General features: G+C 44.6%; 1 protein-coding gene and 1 pseudogene across 1 annotated transcript in view; both read left to right on the forward strand.

Moving 5' to 3' along the window:
* The window catches only part of CD247 (CD247 molecule), a 176,312-nt gene that overhangs the window by 36,364 nt on the left and 120,479 nt on the right, over positions 1-19,469 (forward strand). The window lies entirely within an intron of this gene.
* Positions 8,054-8,221, forward strand: LOC141130788 (U2 spliceosomal RNA; annotated as a pseudogene).

Consider the following 19,469-nt stretch of genomic DNA (forward strand, 5'->3'; position numbering starts at 1 on the left):
TGAGGCCAGGCAGGAACGCTCCAGTAAAGAACTGAGCTCGGAAGTCATTTACGGGAATCATTACCAGCGCTGGTCTGTTACAGTTATTGTCTTATTGATCAGGGGCAGCCGCTGTCCTTAGCTGTCCTTCAAGGCCACGCACAACACTCCGGTGAGGGGAGACAGGAGGGTGACCCTCCTATTGAGCTTCTACAACAAGGTTAACTGTACAGGACAGAATATGGGGGGGAACGTAATCTACAGCCAATGATAGATGATGAGACTGTCGGTATATGTTGTGGTGATCGGCGGAGGCAGGGGGAGAGAATTAGATGCTGTTTGTACCAGGCACGCTCAACAAGGCTCTGAGTGTCCTGCTGAAATACAATCTCTGAGAGTGACCAGCAAATATAGTTGATATCTATGGATGTACGAATATGCCTGGATTTAATTCGTGGTAGGGGGTTGTTGAATCCTTTTTAAAATTCATGCAACACAAACATAAAGCGGTTGTAAACCCCTGAAATGAAAAATGAACAAAGCATATCCTTCTATAGTGTAAATTGATCGACTCCCATGGTTTAACGTGTAAATTGCCATCATCCCTTATTACAAATTCAAGAAGAAAAACCTCAAAATTTGATTTGTAAGGCAATTTGACAAAAAAAAAAAAAAAAGTGTAGAAAAATGAATAAAAAATATACAAATTTATTAATACACAAAAATTCATAAAATTTTTATGAAAAAAAAAAAAACACGAGAAAAACATATATACATGTATTTGAATAATATTATACAATAATTGACAGAGGTGCAAAATCCTACTACAATCATGAAACCATCAAGACAGATGACAAAAGATGGTATGTAGTGGAAAAGTCTACAACAATTCCATAAGAATTTTATGAATTTTTGTGTATTAATAAAATTGTATATTTTTTGTTAATTTTTCTACACATTTTTTTGTCGAATTGCCTTAAAAATCCCATTTTGAGGTTTTTCTTCTTGAACCCTTCTATAGTATTTACTTGCCCCATCCCAAAGCACTTAGTGTAGCTTCTATCTGCTCCCTCATTCCTCTGAGGGAGCAGATATATATTATATTACCAATAGTACCAGGACGCCTGCCTTTACATGAATGGCATCCCAGTCTTGAATGGCATCCCAGTCTTATGCCGTGCACGGGCGGACTTTTCGACCATATTACGAATCCGTCAGACAATCCGACCGTGTGTGGGCTTCATCGGACCTGCAGCGGACTTTTTCGGTCGAAAATCAGACGGACTTTAGATTTAAAACATGTTTCAAATCTTTCCGACGGATTCGAGTCCGGTCGAAAAATCCGTTCGTCTGTTTGCTAGTCCGACGGATGAAAACCGACGCAAGGGCAGCTATTGGCTACTGGCTATGAACTGCTTTATTTTAGTCCGGTCGTATGTCATCACGTATGAATCCGTCGGACTTTGGTGTGATCGTGTGTAGCCAAGTCCGTTCGTTCAAAAGTCTGTTTAAAGTCCGTCGGAAAGACCGTCGGACCTTTGATGCCGAAAAGTCTGCCCGTGTGTAGACGGCATTAGTCAGTAGGGTTCAATAATGAGTTGGCCCACCCTTTGCAGCTATAACAGCTTCAACTCTTCTGGGAAGGCTGTCCACAAGGTTTAGGAGTGTGTCTATGGGAATGTTTGACCAGAAGCGTATTTGTGAGGTCATGCACTGATGTTGGGCGAGAAGGCCTGGCTCGCAGTCTCCGGTCTAATTCATTCCAAAGGTGTCCTATCGGGTTGAGGATTCTGTGAAGGCCAGTCAAGTTCCTCCACTTCAAACTCGCTCATCCATGTCTTTATGGACCTTGCTTTGTGCACTGGTCCAAGTCATTTGGTGCAGAGGGATTATGGTGTGGGGTTGTTTTTCAGGGTTTAGGCTTAGCCCCTTAGTTCCAGTGAAGGGAACTCTTAAGGCGTCAGCATACCAAGATATTTTGGACAATTTCATTCTCCCAACTTTGTGGGAACAGTTTGGGGATGGTCCATAAAGACATGGATGAGAGAGTGAGTTTAGGGTGGAGAAACTTGACTGGCCTGCACAAAGTTCTGACCTCAACCGGATAGAACACCTTTGGGGTGAATTAGAGTGAAAACTGCGAGCCAGGCTTTCTCGTCCAACATCAGTGCCTGACTTCACAAATGAGCTTCTGGAAGAATGGTCAAACATTCCCATAGACACATTCCCAAACCCTGTGTACTGCCTTCCCAGAATAGTTGAAGCTGTTAGAGCTGCAAAAGGTGGGCCAACTCAAAATTTAACCCTATGGTATAAGACTGGGATGCCAATAAAGTTCACGTGTGTGTAAAAGCAGGCGTCCCAATAATAATATAGTAATATAGCTTATCTGCATGAGTCACTTCTGACAGTCTATGCTGACAGCAAACAATCCTGGGGAGAGAGCCCTGCCCCCCCCAGCACACAGCAGGTAGCTGACAGCCTCAGCTGTGCCTGCTTCCCTATGAGACTGTGTAGGAGTGGTGTCCACTCAGGTCTCAGATTACCCTCAGCTTCCTGCTCTATGCTGTGCGGTGTGTGACATCCAGTGGTGGCTGGTGCTCCATCAGTTGGGGGGCGGCAGACAGACCTGACCACAGACCCCCCCCGTCGCTCGAGCCCGCCACTGCACACCATTGACAACAGCTGTCACGGATGTGGCGGCGGCTTCCCCCCTCCGTCTCCTCTGTGTCTCAGACGTGGTTTCTCCTCCCGGCCAATCGGGACTTCAGACTCTGGGCCAATCAGGTCTTAGGACTCCTGGCCAATTGGGTCTCAGGACCCGCTTCCTGATTGGCTGGGAGGAGAAACAGGAAGACACTAGGGAATATTAATTTGCTAATGTCCCATAACAGGGTGGGCTCAGGGCACACCCCAAGCCCACCCTCTTTTTTACGCCAATTAGAGCCTCAGGCTCTAATCGTGTGCTTCTAAAAAAGAAAAAAAAATCCATAGGAATACATGCATCCAGTGCCCTGCATGTAAAGACTAGAGGAGGAGGTGTCTGTGCGCCCCTAATGAGCGACCGCCACTGGTGACATCAGATTGGCTTTAAATACCGCTGCAGCACCCCAATCTGATAAATTTCAAGTAATTCAAATGATATTTTAGGTAGGTATTACTGGTGTAAACAGCAGCCACAACTCTATCTAAAAGCTATAGGAAAGTTTACTTATAACAAAAGTAAAACTAAAGCTCTCATCTTCGTGCAGATTGGCCAGTGGCACGACAGTTTAATGGTTTAGTTTGTGAGCTTCTTTTTTCACATTGCATTGTCTTAAAAGTTTAACACAATGTTAAAACATGAGTGTGCAAAAAGACTTCAGAACCATAACCCAACAATGCTTGTGCCCGCTCCCATTCCCATATACTCAATCATTTCCAAATTATTCAAAATATGGACTTCAGGTTTGTGTTCAGAAGAAACTGGCTAGACAGTATGCCAGCACTTGTGTAAGCAACAAATATAAAGATACATGGCAGATTTTACCTTGCAAGAAATAACAGTGTATTATCTTAGAGATAATAGCCACAAAATATTGTACTGTGGCTAGACAGTATGTAAGCACCTTGGTTAGGCTGCAATATAAGAGGTAGAGACAAGGCAGGTTTTACTTTGAAATTACATTAGATTGTATTATTGGAGAGACAATAGCCACAAATATTGTTCAGTGACTGGACAGCTGTACCGGTGATAAGTAAAAGAGGATTTGCGTCACTTTGGAGCACTTGCCACTTTTTTCCTGTTGTATTTACAGGACAGGAAGTGAAAGTGAAATCTACCCAATGACACAAAAGATGGCAGACATAACTGTGACGGGTTTTAAAGTCCAACTCCAGGATGAATGTAACGCCCCCCCATCTGGTTGTTGGGTTGACAAAAAAAAACTCTAAACCCTGTTTTCAGTTACTTGGACCAACAGTCTTGTGATTGTCTGGCGCCAGATCCTTCTCACTGTTTACTCCCTGGAGGAATCCTTCTTCCTGGTGTTCACATCACTGCCCGTGTGATGTGGACAATTTCCATTGGATGGCCAGTGAAAGAGTCCTCTTAGGATTCTGAAGAGAGAAGACATCTGATCCATGGGAGTGAAGGGGACCAGCCAGCATGGCTTACAAGTCTGGATGGATTAGTAGTGCTCGCAGGAGAAAAGGAGAAAACCTGGATGGGGTGACTCAGGTGAGTATAACTGACTCCATCAGATAAGGAAAACTTTACTTTGGGAAGGATGGGTTAGAGGGGGGTGGGATGGAGGATTAGGAAACAATTATATTTGCGGTGGAGTTGGGCTTTAACCATTAACTACTCTATTAAAAGTAAAACAAATTTTTTTTTAGATATATATCTAACAGTGGATGCCACGTGACACTGATGGGTTGAATCAATCACTAGCCTTCTATACTGCCCAAAATAAATTCTGCAGTACCTTTTCATAAGCACTTAAAGGGTAAATTCACCACAATTACACCAAAGTGATATTTTAGCTATAGTTACAGGTTGTTTGGCCTCTTTTACAGTATGTTGTGGATGCTCCAACAGTTAAATCTATCTGCCATAATCCCCAAATCTGCTCCTGTCCACCTAAGAGTCCGGGGTGTTCTCATCAACCTTTGTGTGTTTCATTTCCTTCAGCATCTTGCAAAACGCTGAAATAAAACTTTAGGGTGGCCTGTCCACATGATGAGTGATCTTTTTCCCTAGTGGGTGAGCATTATAATTGTACAGCAACCAGTTGCCTATAACCCATGAAAAAGAAAATTTTTCTTGGTTTTGCCAGTGTGTAACTTTCACCCACAAAAATTTCTTTCTCACATGCATTGTAGTAAACCAGTTTCCTGTACAGGAAAAGCCCTACATAACATTCAGAGGCAGCATTGTGCTCAAACGTCTTTTTAGGTCACTTGTGATGAGTTGCTTTGTTGTGAAGATCTGAGCTGATCTACGGAGTGTTTTGAGTTTATTTCAAAGTAAAAGTAGCACAGATATATTTCAGTTGAGACAACTTTATAACATTCCTGTAACACCTTGTCACTACACTTTAAAAGCAGAAGCCACCCTCTCCCTGTAAGAATTGTGTAAAACAGATAAAAAAAATACTCATCTTCCTCCAAAATTGACAAATGCTTTTACCAAGTGGTGTCTATCACATGGCTCCATCATTTCCTCAATCTCTCACCTTCTCTGTTCTCTCCTTCTCCCATCTACTCTTTCATCCTCTCCTCCCGCACTCTATCCTCTCCTTCTCCTACCTATTGTGCCATTTCTATCTTCTTCTCTGACCGCTCTATCTGCCATCCATTCTGTGCCCTCCTTCTGCCAACTTCATCCTCTGCCCACTTTATTTTCTGTAAACTCCACCTCCCCTATATTCTGATTGCAGTATCTTCCCTCGATTCTGTCCCCTCCATCACCTGCCCACTCTGTCCCCTCCATTCCTCCTCCATCTTTCATGCTTTCCCTACTCACCACCTCTGCCCCCATTCTGTCCTCTCCATCTGCCCCTTTATTCTGTTCCTTCCATCTCCTACCCACTCTGTCCTTTCCATCTACGTCCATTAAATCCCACCACCTTCCCCATTTTGTAAAATCGATTTTCACCCCACTCTTTCTTCTCCATTGCTCCCCTTTCTGTTCTTTCCATCTTCTGTCCACTCTGTCTTCTCCATCTCCCATTCAATCTGTCTTCACCATTGCCCACCCACTCTATCCCCTCCATTACTCCTCCATATTCCACCCTTATTGTCCTCTCGGGATTCTCCCCATTCTGTCTTTTCCAACTTCTTCCACTTTTTCTGTTTTCTTCCATCAACCACTCACCCCATCCTGTCCATCTACATCCATTCTTTCACTGTGTTTACAACCTACACTTTCTTATATCCCCCCTCCCCCCCATTCTGTTATTTCCATCTTATGTCCACTCTGTCAATGTCAGTTCTCCTCAGCATTGAGGGTCATAAACTAACTTAACCACAAGATCAGCTTTTGCCTCCTGCCGATATCCACCAGGCTCTTCCTAGTGCCTGGTGAATATCGGCAGGACAGTTGGACTCCTTCCCACCAACTTTCTCCCGGCTCTTGAAAAATTGTTGTCAGATTTTCCGCGGACAAATGTTGGATGGCAGGCTTTAAAATTTTCGGCAGACAGCGGTCTGTTGTCGGATTTTCCGAGCGTGTGTACACAAGTCCATCGGACAAAAGTCCAAAGTACAAATACGCATGCTCGGAAGCAAGGACCAGAAGCGGTCGGTCTTGTAAACTAGCGTTCGTAATGGAGAATTAACATTCGTGACCTGGCAAATTATGAAATCTCGAAATGCAGTGCACAATTCTCTTCTTCTTTAATGTGATAATAATGAAGCTGTTTTGCTGGTGATACTGTTGGAGTTATTGCAAACGAATTTTCAAAGGCTTGAATATTATTAAATTAAATATTATTATGTTTGTTATATATTTTTTTTTTTTTGGTGCAAGTTACCACAGCACTATTATCCTGTAGTTTTTAAGATCAAAGATGCAACTATGTTGTTGTCCCTTGTCAATTTTACATTGTATTTTTTAAAACGTGCTGGCCTACTCCCAAACTGTCATTTAAAGTAAAACACATAGCCAAGCATTATTCTCTACATTTTTTTTATTGTGCATTAAAAAAAGAAAACAAATAAAATTAGACATGCTATCTGCCAATAGAACCTAACCAAAAACTGTATTCTATGCATCCAAAAATATAGAAAATATAACGAATCAAATCATTATTATTCAACCAAAAAATAAAATAAAAAGCCTCATGCATGTGTCCTGCTTCTTAATATAGGGGGTCAACAATGCCAAGAGTTGGTGAAAGCAGGGGTCCGTCATCCGGAGATAATTCCGAAAATCATCCGGATTATTCTCCTGGAGCTCCCTCAGCAAAGGCATATAATTGGTCACGATTAATAAAGCAACCAATTTTTGGTCCAAGAGATCCTCCTCCTCCTGTTCCTGGACTGGACTTGGGTCAAAGCAATAACTCCAATGCCAATAATAAATAACACTTTATCTCCTCCAATTCCGCAACATGGCTGTTTGACGAACGGCCGTTCAGAAAAACAAACTGAAAAGTGCGAAATGAAAAGTGTGAAATGAAAAGCGCGAATCAACACTCACCAAACTTCTACTAACACGAAATTAGCAGAAGGAGCACAAAGGGTGGCACCTGACAATAGAACTTCCCCTTTTTCAGCTCGTAGTACGTCTAGTACGTCACTACGTTCGTGTTTGTTGGCTGACAATTGTGTGCCATTTGTATGCAAGACAAGTTTTGGGCCAACGCCCTTCGGACAAAAGTCCGAGGCTTTGTCTGCGGGAAATGTGAGCGTGTGTATGAGGCTTAAGACACACTTCCCCAGGAATTGGCTGGGGTTTCATGAAAATTCAGTAATTTCATAAATATCCAATTCTGTTCTCCCTCTCACTATACTTCCAGAAGCCTTGAGAAAACAGATGGGTTAACAGAACAGCAGCCTGTGAAACACTGAGCAGCCCTGACTACAGAAGAGCTAAACTAGATTTACCTAGCAGCCTACACTATACTAGGAGGGTGCTACAACAGGTACTCTGTTCCTTTCCATCTCTCACCCACTCTTTCCTTTTCATTTCCCTTCCAATTCTGTTCCCCCCATTTCCCCTCCATCTTCCATTTACTCGTTGTACCCTATGTAGAACCTACTCTGTCCCTTCTATCCCCTACTCACTATAATTCCTCAAGCTCTTGCCCACTATGTCCTGTCCATCTCCCACACACAATGTCCCCTACAATTTTTACACACAATGTCCCCTACAATTGTTACACACTATGTCTTCTCCTTCTTCTCTCCACTGTGTCTTCTCCATCATTTACCTACTCTCTCCCCTCCATTTCCTGCCAAATACTGTATATTCTGCCCACTATGATCTTTCCTTCTTCTGCCCAATCTGTCCGCGTATGCATTAACTTACCTACTTAACCCTCTGCTTATACTATATCTGCCCTCCTTGGCAGTTGGGCACTAAAGAGGAAGAGCTTCTCTGCCTTTTGGCTAAGATCAAGAGTAGTATCTGTTCTTATCAGTGTCCAGTAGGGGTGCTGTGCTGCTATTCTGGCCTTTTGGCAGGAATGGTTGGCTGTATGGCTTTATAGTGTCCCTGCTGGTATACTGGAGGCTCTAGTAATGTCTGGAACACAAACTGGGGTGCCCATGGGAAGTGGGGCATCGGAGTAATTCCCCTGGGAAGACTGGAGGGGCCCAGTGCCTTTTGATTTGAATGGGTCTACATACCCAACTTTTTGAGATGGGAATGGAGGACACCTATCAGCAAAAGTATGCAGGCATAGGACACACCCCTTGCCACGCCCCCTTAAAAGGAGAATTGTACAAAAAAAAAAACAAGTCCTTTTTTTACCACTACTATTCTTTTATATTGGCTTTCGGAATTTACAAATGCAGCAATTTATAAATCAGATGAAAGGTTTAGCGCTGGAAAACACTTTTTGATACATAAAAAGTGCATTCTACATAGATCAGACCTAAATGAGGGACAAATGAGGAGGAATGAGGGACAGAGAGACATTGCTCCAAATCAGGGACAGTCCTTCGAAATCAGGAACAGTTGGGAGCTATGGGTCTACCTTGTCTGGCCAAGGGCAAGGAAGGCAGAGAATCCACGGTGTCTGTGTCCCATGGGAGTTGGTCACCCCAGGGGTACTCTTAGTAACAGCAAAAAAAAATAAAAATAAAACTCAAGAGAAGAAGCTGAATTTACCCTTTTCCACTTACATAACTGATTATTCCTGGACCTCAGTACTGCAAAGTGTTTTGCAATGATAGGTTCCTGGAGTAAATTCCCACCAGGGCAACCTTTAGCACCCAGATAGGTCCTTCTGTGTATGTGTAAATGTTGTAGAGACATTAAAATGTAAGCTTCTTTAGCTGCAGGGGCTGAGGTGAAAGCTTCAATGAAACGTGCTGCCATTAAATGCCAGTGATAAAACAAGTTTTGAACCATGTTAGCTCGAAACTGGAGGACGACAACGGCTCCCTCAATAGGGGAGTGGGTGTGCGAGATGAGCGAGATGCAGTCAGTGGAGATGATGATAGGAATGGATGTGGGACAGAGGGATCAAATACAGGAAACATGGTGCAAATGGGATGAGTTTAGAGCCTCTGCAAATTTATCAAAATATATGTAGAGTAATATGGTGGAGAGGGGTATGGGGGGGGGGGGGGAGGAGAGAGAGAGGAAGAAAGGGTAAAGCCGCGTACACACGAGTGGACTTTTCGGCCACAAATGGCCATTTCGGCGGACTTTCGTCTGACTTTTGACGGACTTCTGACTTCTGACTTTTGAACGACCAGACTTGCCTACACACGATCACACCAAAGTCCGACGGATTCGTACGTGATGACGTACACCGGACTAAAATAAGGGAGTTGAGGAGCCAGTAGCTGCCCTAGCGTGGGTTTTCGTCCGTTGGACTAGCATACAGACGAGCGGATTTTTTGACTGGACTTGAGTCCGTCGGAAAGATTTGAAGCATGTTCCAAATCTAAAGTCTGATTTTCGACTGGAAAAGTCCGCTGAAGGTCTGATAAAGCCCACACAGGATCGGATTGTCCATCGGAACAGTCCGGTCGAAAAGTCCACTCGTGTGTACGCTGCATAAGGGTAGGGGGAGGGATAAAGGGGGGTCTTTTTTTTTTTTTTATTCTTCTGTGTAAGAAAGTATATGTGGTTGAATGGTGTCCAATGTGGTAGAATATAACAATAGATGAAAAAATTTTTTTTAATGAGATATAAAATGGATATGTAAAATGATATATCCAAATTATCACATTATGTGTAAATGTTTTGTAAATTGGAAAGAAAAGGTGTAAAATAAAGATTATATAAAAAAAAAAAAAAAACAAGTTTAAAATTAAAAAAGGAAATGTACTAAGAATTTAAATTAGAAAAATGGGGGCAATGAAGGCATTTTGTTATTATTTTCTGTCACTCTTAGAAGCGCTAGGGGAGTCCTTCACAATAGGTGGAACACAGAGTTTCACAAGTACTTTCGGAATGATAAGACCTGGCAGATTTCTGCCTGTGTGTATTGATATGAGACAAGGGTGGTTACATGTCAGACTCACGGTAGCCTCATTATGACATCACGTCCTGTTCTGTTCCCCTGCTTGGTGGATCGCTCGAGAAGGGGGACCTATGTGGTCTCAGCTTCAGACAACATTTCAGACCACATTATAGCAAAACTACTCATGGGAAAACCGGACCTAAGAGAAGCTTTGTGGCTATGTATTCAGATAGCCGTATCCCCCCCACAAACAAAAATGTAATATATTGCAGCTTAACAGTCCTTAGATGTAGTGCATTCCTTTCCCCTTTCTTAGGCTTTTTTCTCCCTTAATTTCATCTGGTGATCCTGCCAGTAACATACTTTCTTCCCCACTCAATGGAGGAGCAATGTTGTCTCCCTAGTCTGCTCTTCTTATTTGGAATACAAACCCCCCCTCCACTTAAATCTCCTGCTGCTTTCCTGTGCCCTGACAGCCGCAGTTGCCATGTACAGCCTGCCATTCACGTGAAAGGTCTATAGGCAGCCAGGGCAGGACTCAGGGTGGTGGGGGCCCCTGGGCTTGAGTCACTTTCGGGCCCTGCCTTCAATACATTACTTTAAATAGAAGAAAATGTTGACTGGTACCGTAGACAGTGTTACATGTTAAAATAAAACGTAATAATCTATTTATATGACCACTGATTGAAGCTGAAGCTTGAAAAACTATTTTTCCAATAAATAAATAATGATTAAAAAAGTTCAAAGTGATCATGTGTTTATTGCAATGCACAAATGTCTCGGTCAGAATGAGAATAAAACATATTGAAAAAACATATTGAAAAACAAATACCTTGTAAGGCAGCCCGGGAAAGACAGATACTACACTTAGGCAGGCTCCTCCGCTCCAGGCAGCTCCTGTTGCGGTCACGTCGGCGCTGAGTCTGAGACTCCGAGTCTGGCGTGACTGATTCAATGACGTCAGTGGTTGCTAGACGCCAGGCGGCCCAGGCTCTAGCAACGAGTGCAGGGTTGCCAAGCCAACGGCGCAGCTCCACCCACCTCCAGGCTCCTCCTGGTCCGTCCTGCGTAATTACACATTAGAGTCTCTCTCTCTGCGCCGCTGATCGGCTGAGACTCGGGCAGAGCACCGCTGCAGCCAAGTGAGGACTAGTGTGAGTCACCGCTGTTTCATCCGATCTAGCTGAAGCTATATTAAGATGTTTAAAATGTAAACCGGCGGGGCCCGCGGGGCCCCCTATTGGGCAGGGCCCATGGGCTTGAGCACAGTCAAGCCCAATGGTAAGTCCGGCCCTGTATGCAGCCATACTCTTGTAAACGCTGATGCTTCCTTGCAACACACAGTCCCTGAATACGAACGTGGTAAGGGGCCGATATCGGCCCCTTACTCTGATCTGTGATCACCCGAGTTTCATTGAATCGGTGATCACAGAGCGCGCCACGCACGACCCGCAGGAGGCACGCCGGGAGCGTGCAAAGGGGAGAGGACGTCTACTGACGGCCTCCCGGCAATGTAGGTCCGCGCTGTAGCCATCATTCGGCTATAGCGAGGACGGGAAGAGGTTAATATCACTTTAAAGCAGAAATCTGCTGCCATAACAACGGTATTCCACGTTAAACAGCCGCCATATAATGACGGCGGGCGGTCCGCAAGTAGTTATAAGTGAATTAAGTTAAGCGAACAATCTGAAGTTAGAAGCTGATTGGTTACCATGCACAGCTGCACCAGATTCTGAGTGCTCCAGGTTTAGTAAATCTCCCTCTACTGTCTTTTTTTAGGCGGTGCGCTTCTTTTTTCGCTCTGTGGTTTCTTCAAGTCACAGTAGGCGTTTTTGTAAAAAGAATATAATGAGTCCCACAGTCGGATGGATAGATGGATCAATAGATAGACCTACACACACATCTACATCATACGCCTCTCTGTGCCTCCCGTTCTCACATTCTATGGACGTTCCAGGATTCCGCTTAATATTCATGTAAATCCTTCGGGGATTTATATTTATTTATTTATTTATTTTTGTTCAAGCTTCAGGACTTAGCCGGCTGAATCCAAATCCAGTCTGAAAATCCTGCCACATTAGTGCCGGATAAAATGAATAATAAAAAAAAAAAGGCCATCCATTGAAATGTGCGGACTAAGCATGGATTTTATGGGATATCCCGGTTCCTGTAATTTGGAATTTGATAAGAAAAGAGGTGAATTTTTAATATAAATATATACCTATCTATATATAGATATATATATATATATATATATGTACATGATATAAAACTGGTATGTCGGTGTAATAAAGAGAGGAGAAAGGGTTTGCTGAGCATAATAAGAGATTAAAGGTGCATGCCAGGCAAATGGGAAAGTTTTACATTTAAACCGGTTCAGAGGATACAATCTACCTGCCAAATCCTTCCATTCTCCTTCTGATGTTCTCTATCTGTGTGGTCACCACTGACGGTCAATTAATTGCTTCCAACGTTCTACAATAAGAAAAAGTGACACCTATAGAACAAAGTACATAGTCAAAGGGACACCCTCCCCCCCAACCCCCGACATGCCCCCCAGTAAAGCTGACCATAAAGAATCAATATGCAAATAAAAATTGGTCAAACACCTTTTATTAACTGATACTTTACCCTCATATCCGCTTTTCAAAAGAAAAGGGAAATTATTATAAGTTGGATTTAAAAAATGTAGACGTCTACTTATTAAAAAAAAAAAAATTTAGACATCTACTTATATTAAAAAAAAAAAAAATGTAGATGTCTACTTATAAAAAAAAATTAAAAATGTAGACGTCTACTTATAGAAACTTTTTAAAAAAAATGTAGACGTCTACTTATAAAAAAAAAATGTAGACGTCTACTTATAAAAAAAAAAAAATTTAGACATCTACTTATATTAAAAAAAAAAAAATGTAGATGTCTACTTATAAAAAAAAATAAAAAATGTAGACGTCTACTTATAGAAACTTTTTTAAAAAAATGTAGACGTCTACTTATAAAAAAAAAATGTAGACGTCTACTTATAAAAAAAAAAAAAAAATAGACATCTACTTATATTAAAAAATAAAGAATGTAGACGTCTACTTATAGAAATTTTTTTTTAAAAATGTAGACGTCTACTTATAAAACAAAAATGTAGACGTCTACTTATAAAACAAAAATGTAGACGTCTACTTATAAAACAAAAATGTAGACGTCTACTTGTAAAAAAAAAAAAAATCACAATGTATCATCGTTTACACCAAAATTTCAAATAACACTCTCATGAATTGAAGTCGTCTTTCGCAGGGCGAATGTAACATTCGTTTGGAGAATCCTATTTCTTTCAATGTTGTCAATTTGCATGTATTTAGAATATGTTAACTAGTAAACGTGTTATTGTTATGGATTTCTCTGTTGATTATCAGCAATGCTGGATGCCGCATTTTCTAAGAATATTCAATCAAAAATATCCTAAAAACATTCAAACAAAAGAGAAAATAAACTAAGAACATTTGATCAGAGAAGAAAATACACTAAGAACATTCTCTCAGAAGAGTTAAAATAATACTAAGGGTTAAGCTTTAAAAAAAAAAACAACAAACATTTAGAACAACTTAGAACTGGACGTATGGATTCCATTGGGGGGGGGGGGGGTGTTTGAAGCACGTTATTAGAGGCTCTAATAGGCTTCAAAAAATGGTGGGTTTCAGGGTGCAGAGCACTGGGCAATTATCGTAACACCGATTCTCCTTCCGGCCAATCAGGAAGCGGGTCCTGAGACCTGTCCCCCGTTTGGCTGAAAGGACAAGCGATCCTATTGGATGCCTAGGAGGAGGAGGAGGGGGGAGACACACAGCGGAAGCCACCGTGATGCAGAGGAGGAGGAGACGTCTGCCTGTTGCCCATAGGGCGCTGCCCGCCCACAACCTAGATGGGGTAAGTGTGGAGCACCAGCCGCCACTGCTCCCAATGCACTTCTATGGACCTTCCCAATGCACTTTTATGAACCTTCTGAATGCACTTCTATGGGTCTTCCCCAGAGACTTTTATGGTCCTTCCCAATGCACATCTATGGGCCTCCTACCTCTATGGGCTTCCCAATGCACTCCTATGGGCCTTCCCAATGCACTTTTTTGAGCCTTTCAAATGCATTTCTGTGGCCTTATAAACACACTTCTATGGGCTTTCGGAATGCATTTCTATGGCCTTCTAAATGCACTTCTATGGCCGTCTGAATGCAGTTCTATTGGCTTTCCCAATACACGTCGGAACGCATGTATTAAAACTCAGCAGTGTAAATGGACCCTTACAGTAGATTTAAACCCTAACTGAACCCTAACATTTAGGACTCAGGTACATGGGCGTCATTTTCCCCTCAATGGAGAAGTGTAGGTGACACATCTGGGGTAGGGTTGCCACCTTTTCTTCAAGCCAAACCCGAACACTTTTGCGGTGCACGGCAATTTTTTTGTAGTACATGCTATAGGATTGTAAAATACCTGGGATACCTCTTGGGTTACCCAAAGAGAGTAGTAATGAGATGTGCTACAGTGAACAGTGGCTGTGGCCCAATTGCATTAACAGTGGGGGGGGGACTTAAAGGGGCATGGTTAAATAAAACAAAAGCATTAGTGTACCCATAAAATATGATTCAATTAATAAAAGAAATGTCAGTTAAAATATGAAAATAGCCTACCTTAAAAGCGGACACTGTCAGCCAGTAGCGCAGTGGACGGTGTCAGTAGGGCAGAGGACGGTGTCAGTAGGGCAGTGGACGGTGGCAGTAGGGCAGTGGACGGTGGCAGTGGACGGTGTCAGTAGGGCAGAGGACGGTGGCAGTAGGGCAGTGGACGGTGGCAGTAGGGCAGTGGACGGTGGCAGTGGACGGTGTCAGTAGGGCAGAGGACGGTGGCAGTAGGGCAGTGGACAGTGTCAGTAGGGCAGTGGACGGTATCAGTAGGGCAGAGGACGGTATCAGTAGGGCAGTGGACGGTGTCAGTAGAGCAGTGGACGGTGTCAGTAGAGCAGTGGACGGTGTCAGTAGAGCAGTGGACGGTGTCAGTAGGGCAGTGGACGGTGTCAGTAGGGCAGAGGACGGTGTCAGTAGAGCAGTGGACGGTGTCAGTAGAGCAGTGGACGGTGTCAGTAGAGCAGTGGACGGTGTCAGTAGAGCAGTGGACGGTGTCAGTAGAGCAGTGGACGGTGTCAGTAGAGCAGTGGACGGTGTCAGTAGGGCAGTGGACGGTGTCAGTAGGGCAGTGGACGGTGTCAGTAGGGCAGTGGACGGTGTCAGTAGGGCAGTGGACGGTATCAGTAGGGCAGAGGACGGTGTCAGTAGAGCAGTGGACGGTGTCAGTAGAGCAGTGGACGGTGTCAGTAGAGCAGTGGATGGTGTCAGTAGAGCAGTGGATGGTGTCAGTAGAGCAGTGGATGGTGTCAGTAGAGCAGAGGACGGTGTCAGTAGAGCAGTGGATGGTGTCAGTAGAGCAGAGGACGGTATCAGTAGAGCAGTGGACGGTGTCAGTAGGGCAGTGGACGGTATCAGTAGGGCAGTGGACGGTGTCAGTAGAGCAGTGGATGGTGTCAGTAGAGCAGTGGATGGTGTCAGTAGAGCAGAGGACGGTGTCAGTAGAGCAGAGGACGGTGTCAGTAGAGCAGTGGACGGTGTCAGTAGAGCAGAGGACGGTGTCAGTAGAGCAGAGGACGGTGTCAGTAGAGCAGTGGATGGTGTCAGTAGAGCAGAGGACGGTGTCAGTAGAGCAGAGGACGGTGTCAGTAGAGCAGTGGATGGTGTCAGTAGAGCAGTGGATGGTGTCAGTAGAGCAGTGGATGGTGTCAGTAGAGCAGTGGATGGTGTCAGTAGAGCAGAGGACGGTGTCAGTAGAGCAGTGGATGGTGTCAGTAGAGCAGAGGACGGTATCAGTAGAGCAGTGGACGGTGTCAGTAGGGCAGTGGACGGTATCAGTAGGGCAGTGGACGGTGTCAGTAGAGCAGTGGATGGTGTCAGTAGAGCAGTGGATGGTGTCAGTAGAGCAGAGGACGGTGTCAGTAGAGCAGAGGACGGTGTCAGTAGAGCAGTGGACGGTGTCAGTAGAGCAGAGGACGGTGTCAGTAGAGCAGAGGACGGTGTCAGTAGGGCAGTGGATGGTGTCAGTAGAGCAGTGGATGGTGTCAGTAGAACAGTGGACGGTGTCAGTAGAGCAGAGGACGGTGTCAGTAGAGCAGTGGATGGTGTCAGTAGAGCAGTGGACGGTGTCAGTAGAACAGTGGACGGTGTCAGTAGAGCAGTGGATGGTGTCAGTGGAGCAGTGGACGGTGTCAGTAGAGCAGAGGACGGTGTCAGTAGAGCAGTGGACGGTGTCAGTAGAGCAGTGGATGGTGTCAGTAGAGCAGTGGACGGTGTCAGTAGAGCAGTGGATGGTGTCAGTAGAGCAGTGGATGGTGTCAGTAGGGCAGTGGATGGTGTCAGTAGAGCAGTGGACGGTGTCAGTAGGGCAGTGGACGGTGTCACCCGGTGAGAACTGTATATATGGATGGTGTATGGGGGGTGGAGAACAGTATCTATAGATGGTATATAGGGGGTGGAGAACTGTATATATGGGGGGACTATATATATGGATGGTGTATGGGGAGAGGACTGTATATATGGAGAGGACTGTATATATGGGGGGGGGACTGTATATATGGATGGTGTATGGGGGGGGAGAACTGTATATATGGGGGGGACTGTATATATGGATGGTGTATGAGGAGGAGAGAGAGAACTATATGGATGGTATATGGGAGGGGGCCGGCAGAACTGTATATATAGTGCATGGTGGGGGGAGGGGGGTGTATGTATGTATAGTGTATGGTGGGGGGAGGGGGGGTGTATGTATGTATGTATAGTGTATGGTGGGGGGAGGGGGGGTGTATGTATATATGTATGTATAGTGTATGGTGGGGGGAGGGGGGTGTATGTATATATAGTGTATGGTGGGGGGAGGGGGGTGTATGTATGTATGTATAGTGTATGGTGGGGGGAGGGGGGGTGTATGTATATATGTATGTATAGTGTATGGTGGGGGGAGGGGGGGTGTATGTATATATGTATGTATAGTGTATGGTGGGGGGAGGGGGGTGTATGTATATATGTATGTATAGTGTATGGTGGGGGGAGGGGGGTGTATGTATATATAGTGTATGGTGGGGGGAGGGGGGTGTATGTATGTATAGTGTATGGTGGGGGGAGGGGGGGTGTATGTATGTATGTATAGTGTATGGTGGGGGGAGGGGGGGTGTATGTATATATGTATGTATAGTGTATGGTGGGGGGAGGGGGGTGTATGTATATATGTATGTATAGTGTATGGTGGGGGGAGGGGGGTGTATGTATATATGTATGTATAGTGTATGGTGGGGGGAGGGGGGTGTATGTATGTATAGTGTATGGTGGGGGGAGGGGGGTGTATGTATGTATAGTGTATGGTGGGGGGAGGGGGGTGTATGTATATATAGTGTATGGTGGGGGGAGGGGGGGTGTATGTATATATGTATGTATAGTGTATGGTGGGGGGAGGGGGGTGTATGTATGTATAGTGTATGGTGGGGGGAGGGGGGTGTATGTATGTATGTATAGTGTATGGTGGGGGGAGGGGGGTGTATGTATGTATGTATAGTGTATGGTGGGGGAGGGGGGGTGTATGTATATATGTATGTATAGTGTATGGTGGGGGGAGGGGGGTGTATGTATATATGTATGTATAGTGTATGGTGGGGGGAGGGGGGTGTATGTATATATAGTGTATGGTGGGGGGAGGGGGGGTGTATGTATATATGTATGTATAGTGTATGGTGGGGGGAGGGGGGTGTATGTATATATAGTGTATGGTGGGGGGAGGGGGGGTGTATGTATATATGTATGTATAGTGTATGGTGGGGGGAGGGGGGTGTATGTATATATAGTGTATGGTGGGGGGAGGGGGGGTGTATGTATATATGTATGTATAGTGTATGGTGGGGGGAGGGGGGTGTATGTATATATAGTGTATGGTGGGGGGAGGGGGGGTGTATGTATATATGTATGTATAGTGTATGGTGGGGGGAGGGGGGTGTATGTATATATAGTGTATGGTGGGGGGAGGGGGGGTGTATGTATATATGTATGTATAGTGTATGGTGGGGGGAGGGGGGTGTATGTATGTATAGTGTATGGTGGGGGGAGGGGGGGTGTATGTATATATGTATGTATAGTGTATGGTGGGGGGAGGGGGGTGTATGTATATATAGTGTATGGTGGGGGGAGGGGGGTGTATGTATGTATGTATAGTGTATGGTGGGGGGAGGGGGGGTGTATGTATATATGTATGTATAGTGTATGGTGGGGGGAGGGGGGTGTATGTATATATGTATGTATAGTGTATGGTGGGGGGAGGGGGGTGTATGTATATATAGTGTATGGTGGGGGGAGGGGGGGTGTATGTATATATAGTGTATGGTGGGGGGAGGGGGGTGTATGTATATATGTATGTATAGTGTATGGTGGGGGGAGGGGGGTGTATGTATATATAGTGTATGGTGGGGGGAGGGGGGGTGTATGTATATATGTATGTATAGTGTATGGTGGGGGGAGGGGGGTGTATGTATATATAGTGTATGGTGGGGGGAGGGGGGGTGTATGTATATATGTATGTATAGTGTATGGTGGGGGGAGGGGGGTGTATGTATATATAGTGTATGGTGGGGGGAGGGGGGGTGTATGTATATATGTATGTATAGTGTATGGTGGGGGGAGGGGGGTGTATGTATATATAGTGTATGGTGGGGGGAGGGGGGGTGTATGTATATATGTATGTATAGTGTATGGTGGGGGGAGGGGGGTGTATGTATATATAGTGTATGGTGGGGGGAGGGGGGGTGTATGTATATATGTATGTATAGTGTATGGTGGGGGGAGGGGGGTGTATGTATGTATAGTGTATGGTGGGGGGAGGGGGGGTGTATGTATATATGTATGTATAGTGTATGGTGGGGGGAGGGGGGTGTATGTATATATAGTGTATGGTGGGGGGAGGGGGGTGTATGTATGTATGTATAGTGTATGGTGGGGGGAGGGGGGGTGTATGTATATATGTATGTATAGTGTATGGTGGGGGGAGGGGGGTGTATGTATATATGTATGTATAGTGTATGGTGGGGGGAGGGGGGTGTATGTATATATAGTGTATGGTGGGGGGAGGGGGGGTGTATGTATATATAGTGTATGGTGGGGGGAGGGGGGTGTATGTATATATGTATGTATAGTGTATGGTGGGGGGAGGGGGGTGTATGTATATATAGTGTATGGTGGGGGGAGGGGGGGTGTATGTATATATGTATGTATAGTGTATGGTGGGGGGAGGGGGG

The sequence above is a fragment of the Aquarana catesbeiana genome, linkage group LG02 (assembly GCF_042186555.1).
Source record: "Aquarana catesbeiana isolate 2022-GZ linkage group LG02, ASM4218655v1, whole genome shotgun sequence".
Classification (NCBI taxonomy): Eukaryota; Metazoa; Chordata; class Amphibia; order Anura; family Ranidae; genus Aquarana; species Aquarana catesbeiana.